The 8,012-nt window shown below is 42.0% G+C and overlaps 1 non-coding gene across 1 annotated transcript; it reads right to left on the bottom strand.

Annotated features, from left to right (window-relative positions):
• Nucleotides 1-7,246: 7,246 nt before the first annotated feature.
• LOC117722121 (U6 spliceosomal RNA) lies at nucleotides 7,247-7,355 on the bottom strand. Its single transcript, XR_004608510.1, has one exon. It is a non-coding gene; the product is annotated as a U6 spliceosomal RNA (small nuclear RNA).
• Between the last annotated feature and the right edge of the window lie 657 nt (nucleotides 7,356-8,012).

The raw sequence follows: 8,012 nt of genomic DNA on the forward strand, positions 1-8,012 counted from the left end.
CTAATTATATTTTAAATTAAATATTATTTTGTATTTTAAAAGTGATGTATTACAGGGGATGGAGAGATAGCTTAGTGGTTAAGAGCTCTGACTGCTCTTCCAGAGGTCCTGAGTTCAATTCCCAGCAACCACATGGTGGCTCACAACCATCTGCAGTGGGATCCAATGCCCTCTTCTGGTGTGTCTAAAGATAGTGACAGTGTACTCATATAAACAAAATAAATAAATCTTTTTAAAAAATGCACTTAAAAATCATATCTTTAAAGTTGCAAGACTAAAAATAATCTGGATAAAAAAACAGGAAAAATGAAAATTTAAGTGTATCGAAAATATAAATGTGACGCCCAAACTGTAAAACTTATAGAAGAACACATATGGGGTTTAGTAAGGACCTCCTAGACATGACACCCAAAGCGCTGGCTGCTTGACTTAAACTAAATTAAAAGTAGATACATTGTGCAGCAGTCAGCTGGATTTCTGTGCATGGAAGGGCATAATCAACAGGGTAGAAAGATATATGGAATAGGAAGAAATATTTATATAACATACATCTGATAAAGGTTCGATATCCAGACTGTGTAGACAGACTTACATCTGAAAAGGGGCTAAAACAGAATAAAACAATCTGCTTAGAAAATGGGCCACAAGAGGCTGGAGAAAAGGTGTAGGAGTCAAGAGAAAGCGGCTGGTTTTCCTGGAGGTCCAGAGTGAGTTTCCAGCATCCACATGATGGTTCGCAAGCATCCGAAACTGCAGTTCCAGGGAATCTGACCTTTTATGACCTCTGTGGGTACCAGGCATGCAGGTGGTGCATATAACATACATGCAGGCCAACACCAGTACACATAAATTAAAAATCAATAAATCTAAAGAAAGTGGGTAAATGAACTGGTATACATTTTCTCTAAAGAAGACATACAAAAGACAATAAGCACAAGGAAAGAGGTAACATTGTAATTGTGAGCAAAAGAAAAATCAAATCCACCAGGAAATGGCACATCATACTCACCATGCTGGCTAGTACTAAAAATAAAGCAGAAAATACTGGGGATGATGTGGAGAAATCACAACCCATACACACTGCCCAGGGAAATGTAAAATGGTAGACATTACAGAAATAGTATGATCAGAAACAACAAACAAAAACACAAAGAACAGGAGCTGGAGAGACGGCCCAGCAGTTAAGAGCACTGGATACTCCTCCAGAGGATCCTGGATGGCTTTCAGCACCTTCCTGTAACTTTAGTTCCCGAGTATTAAACGCCCTCTCTGGCCTCTGAGGCATTGCATGCATTTGGTACACACACATACCTGCAGGTGAAATACCCATACACATAAAATAAAAAAATGAAAAAAAAAGTCCTAAAATAGAATTACTATATACTCCATCAACTCCACTTCTGAGTGTCCACAAGAATCAAAAGCAGGGACTCTGACAGACATGTTGTACACCTGTATCCAAGGCAGCATCTCCTGAGGCAGAAGCAAGTCAAGAGATGAAAGGATAAAGAAATGTGGTGTGCACATAAAATATTATCCAGACCCTAAGAGGAATAAATTCTGCTCAATGTTTTATTGTAGTGTGCCCTGAGGATCAGGCAGAATGAGGGAGTCACAAAATGACATGTGAGGTGTGAATTCACTGATGTGAGTTCTCCAGAATAGTCAAACTCACAGAAAAAGACTAGGAAGGTAGTTGCCGGAGCTTAGAGGAGAGGGGAATGGCTGCTCTTTGTTTCATGAGAGCGCTGGTTTGTTTCAGGTCTACTTGACACAAGCTGGAGTTGTAGGGGAGAAAATGTCTTCATCGGGTTGGCTGGTCCACAAGGCAGAGGCTCATTTTCTTGATTGATATGGGGAAACCTAGCTCACTGTGGCTGGTGCCTCCCTGGGCAGGTAGTCCTGAGTTATATAAGAAAGCAGGCTGAGCAAGCTGCGAGGAACAAGCCAGTAAACAATGCTCCTTTGTGGCCTCTGCTTCAGTTCTTGTCCTGCTAGAGTTGTAGCAAAGCATACATACATATAAAATAAATAATAGACAGATAGACAGATAGATAAAATAATCTTTGGTTTGGTTTTGTTTCTTGGTATTTCAGGAAAGACTTTTGTTTCAAGACATGGTTTCTCTGTGTAGCCCTAGCTGTCCTGAACTATTATAGACCAGGCTGGCCTTGAACTCATGCCTCTGGCTCCTGAGTTAAGAGCCTGGAACTACAATGCCCAGCAGTGAACAATTTTGAAAAACTAAAACTGTGATGAATAAATAGAAGTCTCCGTGACTTTAGGAGATTGTTCCTTAGGTCTGATGTAGTCTTAACTAGGTCTCTGTTGTTCTGATAAAGACCGTGACCAAAAGCAGTTTAGAGGAAAGGCTCACCTGGAGGCAGGAACTGATGCAGAGACCACAGAAGAGTGCAGCTTACTGGCTTGTCTCTCATGGCTTGTTTGGGATGCAAATTATGTAAAAGCTGTCAAGAAAATGAAGCTGGCTGTGTGGTTCCTACCTGTAATCCCAGCCCTCAGGAGGCAGAGGTAGGAGATCAAAAATTCAGTGCCATCTTTGAGTGCTACAAAGTGAGATCTAGGTCATTCCGGGCTGAGAGCCAGTCTCAAAAACAAAACAAACGAGAAGATACAACAAAGTTCAGAGATAAAAGAACTCCAAATTCCACCAATTGTTACCCTTAGGGGAATATTAAATCTGTATCTGGCACACACACACACACACACAAGTGCACACACAATAACATTTGCACACACTAAAATAAAAATGATTTTATTACAGTAGGGTTACATGTAGATGTTGCTTTTATTTTCTGGACAGGGTCTCATGTAGCCAAGGCTAGCCTTGAACTTGTGACCTACCCAGGTCAGCCTACTGACAACCTGCATTTCAGATATGCCTTCCAGCAATCAACCTAGATATCATTTTAAATGAAAAGTATGTCATTTTTATTTTCATATGACATATTTTTAATGAAAATTAAGAACACCAAAGTAAATTTTCAAAAATTTCAATGACTTTTCCACAGTAAAATACATGATTCCCATAAATAGAAAAGTCTGAGAAGTTAAGAGTTGTCCATAAAGAATGGAGGGGACAGAGGGAGTTAACACTGAATGCTAATGAAAAAAAAAAAAAAAAAAAAACTGTTAGTACAGTTTGATTTTAGAAACCATCCATTGTTTTCCTGCTTGGAAGATGGAAGAAATTACTAGCTTGCCTCCCTCCCTCCCTCCCTCCTCTCCTCCTTTCTCTCTTCCCTTCCTTCCTTCACTTTCTTCCCTCCCTCCCTCCCTCCCTCCCTTCTGCCTGCCTGCCTGCCTGCCTGCCTGCTTTCTTTCTTTCTTTCTTTCTTTCTTTCTTTCTTTCTTTCTTTCTTTCTTTCTTTCTCTCTTTCTTTCTTCAGGGTCTCATGTAACCTGAGCTGCCCTTGAACTCACTATGTATCTGAGGATAACTTCGAGATCCTCTCTTTGGAGTGTTAGGGCTACAAGTGTGCCCCTGCCACACCCAATTTTATGATGATGGGGCCAAGCTCAGGGCCTCCTGCGTGCAAGGCAAACACTCTAAGAACTGAACTACATTCCCAGCCTGACTCGCTGGGTCTCAGTCTCATCCTGAGTCGATTTCATTCTGTCAGACTTTGACACTTTCCCATCCTGAGTCTGCTCACCGTTGGCTTCTGCTGTTCTGAATTGTCTGTGATGGAATCTTGAGTGAGAGTTTCTAGATCGCACTGCCAGCGGTTCATTCTTCCCTAAGAAAAAAAGTTATTGAGAAAAGAAATGTTCTGAAATGTTATAAATTAGTTGCAGTAACCAGAGAGAACAGACATGAGATCACCAGTTAACAGGGGGCTGTGTTAGCTTCCTGGAGCTGACAAGATATTTGAAAAAGTCAAATCACGAGAAGGGGAGATCTCCATAGCTTCGGGTGTTTCTGTCCTTGAAGGAGCCTATTTACCCACCATGACAAGGATGCATGGAGGGAGAAACAGGGAGAGAATGGAGTCCCTATCTCCCCTCCAAAGCAAGTTCCCAATTACCTAACTTTCTTCCACTATGCCCCGCCTTCAAAAAGTTCTATCATCTCCTTGTAGCACCAGGCTAGGGACCAAACCTTCAACACCTGAGCCTCTGGGGAACTTGTGAGATCCAAACTATAGTGTGAGCCAGATAAACAAAAGAACACCCAGCTTTCCTGAACATGGGCTGACACCAGATGCAACTCCTGAGTGTGGGCGAACTTTTTCGACTATTAACCCTAACCAACCCACACAAGGTTACGTCCGACCTGTGTTCCTGTCTGGAACATTTCCCACTCTGCTATGGGTAACGACGTGGGTTCCTATGATTTGTTTACCTTCCTCATCTTTTTGTTTAAAAATGCTTGGGCCTGATGGACTTATTCTCTACTTTTTTTTTAAAATTGGTATTGTTTCTGTGGTTTTGAGACAGGCTGGCCTCAAATCTCCTGCCTCAGCTGCGTGAGTGCTGGGATAGAGGTGCCATTACACACCACATTTTCCATTCTTGTTGGTGGTGTGGAAGTTATTCAGAAGCAGAAGGACCTAGCTCTGCACGATAAAAAGAGATTTCTTCCTTCTTTCCTTCCTTCCTTCCTTTCTTCTTCTTCTTCTTCTTCTTCTTCTTCTTCTTCTTCTTCTTCTTCTTCTTCTTCTTCTTCTTCTTCTTCTTCTTCTTCTTCTTCTTCTTCTTCCCCTTCCCCTTCCTCCTCCTCTTCCTCCTCTTCTTTCCTCTCCTCTTCCTCCTTCCTCCCCACTCCCTCCTCCTCTTTCATTCCTCCTTCTTCCTTCTTTCCTTCCTCCTTCCTCTCCCTTTGTTTTTTCTTCCTTCTCCTTGACATCCCGATAGCTCCAGATACCCCATTGTCTCTTTAGATGACCCTGCCCTGTCATCTTTGAGTCAGTTTGGGCTCAGGAGCAATGCTCCCCATTCCCCATGACACCCCACAAGTGAGTCAGTAGCTGTTGCAAAGAGGTGTGATCCTCAGAAAGTCTGTAGTTAGCCACAAGGATACTTTATGCACAAGTCACCTTTTGTTTATCCAGGTGGCCCTCCCCTCTCCTTAGTGTAGTGGTTCTCAACCTGTGGGTCAAGACCCCTTTGGGAAGGTAAATGGCCCTTTCACAGAGGCCCAAGATGATCAGAAAACACACATATTTACATGATTCATAACAGTAGCAAAGTTACAGTTATGAAGTAGCAACAAAAACAATTTTATGGTTGGGGGTCACCACAACCTGAGAAACTGTATTAAAGGGTTACAGCATTAGGAAGGTGGAGAACCACTGCCTTAGTGGATCAGACTTGTTTTGGATGGTTTTTATTTGGATTGGTCCAAGAGTGGTAGCAATGGACAGCTGTCCCAGCTGCTAGCTCCAGCTGCTGGAGGCCAGACAGGATAGTTAGCAGCGCTAACAGTGAGGGCTGCACTTTCCCTGCTGGTGAATGACTCTTCCAGTGGAATGACGGGAACTGTACCTCACTGATAACAGTTCCAGGACCACATTCCTTTCTGGTTAGCACCTGTAATGGCTTAATAAGTACTTCTGTTTTGGAAAACCCTCCCTCAAGACCTGTGGGTTAACATTCCTGGTTTTAAACTTCCTGAGCTTGTCTGTGTTCAAGAACATCATTCTATTGATTTTTCTACATGAGTAGGCTCTTGCCCAACTATAATATGGATCATAATTTAAAGTTTAGTTTGAAAATGGTCTGGTGTCAGATAGCCTCCTGTTTTTGGTTGTAAGCCTAGCCTTTAACGGCTGAGCCATCTCTCCAGCCCAGCCTCCTGTTTTTTTTTTTAACAACAACAACAACAAAAAATTATTTCTTTCCTGAATGTTTAAAGAATTGTTTTCCTTTTTCTTTACATTCAAGAACTTGTTTAAAGACTTGCTTTGGAGGGATTTTTTTTTTTTTTTTTTTTTTTTTTGTTTTGTTTTGTTTTGTTTTTCAAGACAGGGTTTTCTCCGTGTAGCCCTGGCTATCCTAGAACTCACTCTGTAGACCAGGCTGGCCTTGAGGAGGGATTTTTTTTTTTTTTAAACTGCATCTGGTACTCCATGTTGTATGTAATTCTACAGATTTAGGGCTTGTGTTTCAGATTTAGATGTGTATTTGTAAGATATTTTTTGTTAGAAGGGGATTGATGAGGCAAAGTGGGAATGAAATAAAGGCAGGCATCTCTAGACTCAGAATTGTTCCTTAATCAGAATGACAGAAGCTGTTGTCTCTCCCTGAAGTGAGACTGTGCGATCCTGTGGGGGGAGGGCGGGAGGGTGGTGGTGGGGAGTGGCATTGTGGGGGGAGGGGAGTGGGATTTTTTATAGGATGAAAAAGGGGAAACTTTGGGGATGGAAGATTCAACCCGCAGTCTGGAAACACCAGCAGGGTTGGTATGTGAGTCTCCTCATCAGAAGTTTGCACCTGATCTTATCGGTCAGGTCACCTTTCCTGTTCAGAACATCTCAGTCACCTGAGGCTCTTAGGTCTTTAACCCTCCATTCCAGAGACCGGAGACAGATAAAAAAAAGAAGGGGCAAGGTGTTCTTTAATTGCCTACATCCTGTGGAAGAGGGATGATGGAGAGGAGGTTGGGTTCTGTCCCCGGGATCAAAGGGGACATAGGATGCTTTGGAGTGTTTTAACTCAGCTGTAGTCTATCCTGAAGTCATCGTCCTGAGCTCCTGGACTCTAGGACCTAGAGAAACTTTAAAAAATTAGTGTTAGAGAGCCAAAAACAGATGGTTTGGTCGCAGAGTGAGCCTGAGAGATCGCCTAGGAAGGTAGAAGTGTGGGGGTTGTTCTATAAAGATGGAACCTGAGAGGGATGTGGATCCATAATGACGGGTTCCACCAAAGAAAGTTATCAGGAGCAACACACAGGATCTACAGCACACTGCCGGAAGGGGACCGGAGAAAACAGGACGGATGTAAAGGACTGTATCTGTCCGGGGTGGAAGGAAGAAGGCCCCTTGCAGCTAGAGCTTCTCTTCTTGTAGGTGTATCAGGGATGGATGGAGCTTTTGTACAGTGAGAGCCACTAGGAGAGCTTACGTGGAACATTTAAGGGAGGTGAGTCCAAGACGGAAAACATCTGACGGACATTAAAAATGTAAGCATGAGGATTAATAAAGGGCCTTGGACAGTTCACACTCTGAGAAAAGAAAGGTCACGTGAGTAAAGCGCTCATGATTTCAAGCTGTATACAAGCACAAGACAACATGGCCGGCTTCCTGAATTGCATGTCAGCCTTGTGCAGAGAGGCCTAGATAATCTTCTCTCTATTTTTCCAGTTTTAGTATATGTGCTGCCAAAATGATCACTATCATTATATATATATTTTTAATTTCACTTTTTTTTTTTTGTGAAAATGAAGTTGAGCCACATAGACAGCCTTAGTTTAAATGAGCACTGATTTATGAGACGGGAAGACTTTAGGTTCTCCTTAGAAGCCAACAACTGTACCTTGTAAAACTTGTGTCAAGATTAAAATAAAACATTAAAATTTACCAAAAAAAAAAAAAAATCCCCACATTGGAGGTCTGATAGTTTTTCCTTAGTCTAATATAAAAGGGCATTGTCCAGATCTTCAAGTGGAGTATAGATCTTCCAAAACTGACGGCATACCTATAGAGGTACAAAAGGCACACAGAACATCAAAGAACCAGGGAAAAAAATCACTCCCCATTCATATCATTGTTAAAACACTAAATATACACAAGAGAAGATACTGAGAGTTAAAGAGAAAAATCACAAGGCAGTCTGGTAGAATTCTGCCCTGAATCCATTCTGCCCTGGGGGTCTTCTTTGTGTGTGTGTTGGGGGGGGGGGAGAGAAACTTTTAATTACAGCTTATATTTCACCATATTGGTCTGTTTAAATTGCTTGATTAACTTTAGTAGGTCATATATATCAATAAATTCAACAGTTTCTTTTAGGTTTCCCAGTTTGGTAGGGTACAGATTTTAATGTCCATATTC

Source organism: Arvicanthis niloticus, chromosome 16 (genome assembly GCF_011762505.2).
Source record: "Arvicanthis niloticus isolate mArvNil1 chromosome 16, mArvNil1.pat.X, whole genome shotgun sequence".
In the NCBI taxonomy this organism is placed as follows: domain Eukaryota; kingdom Metazoa; phylum Chordata; class Mammalia; order Rodentia; family Muridae; genus Arvicanthis; species Arvicanthis niloticus.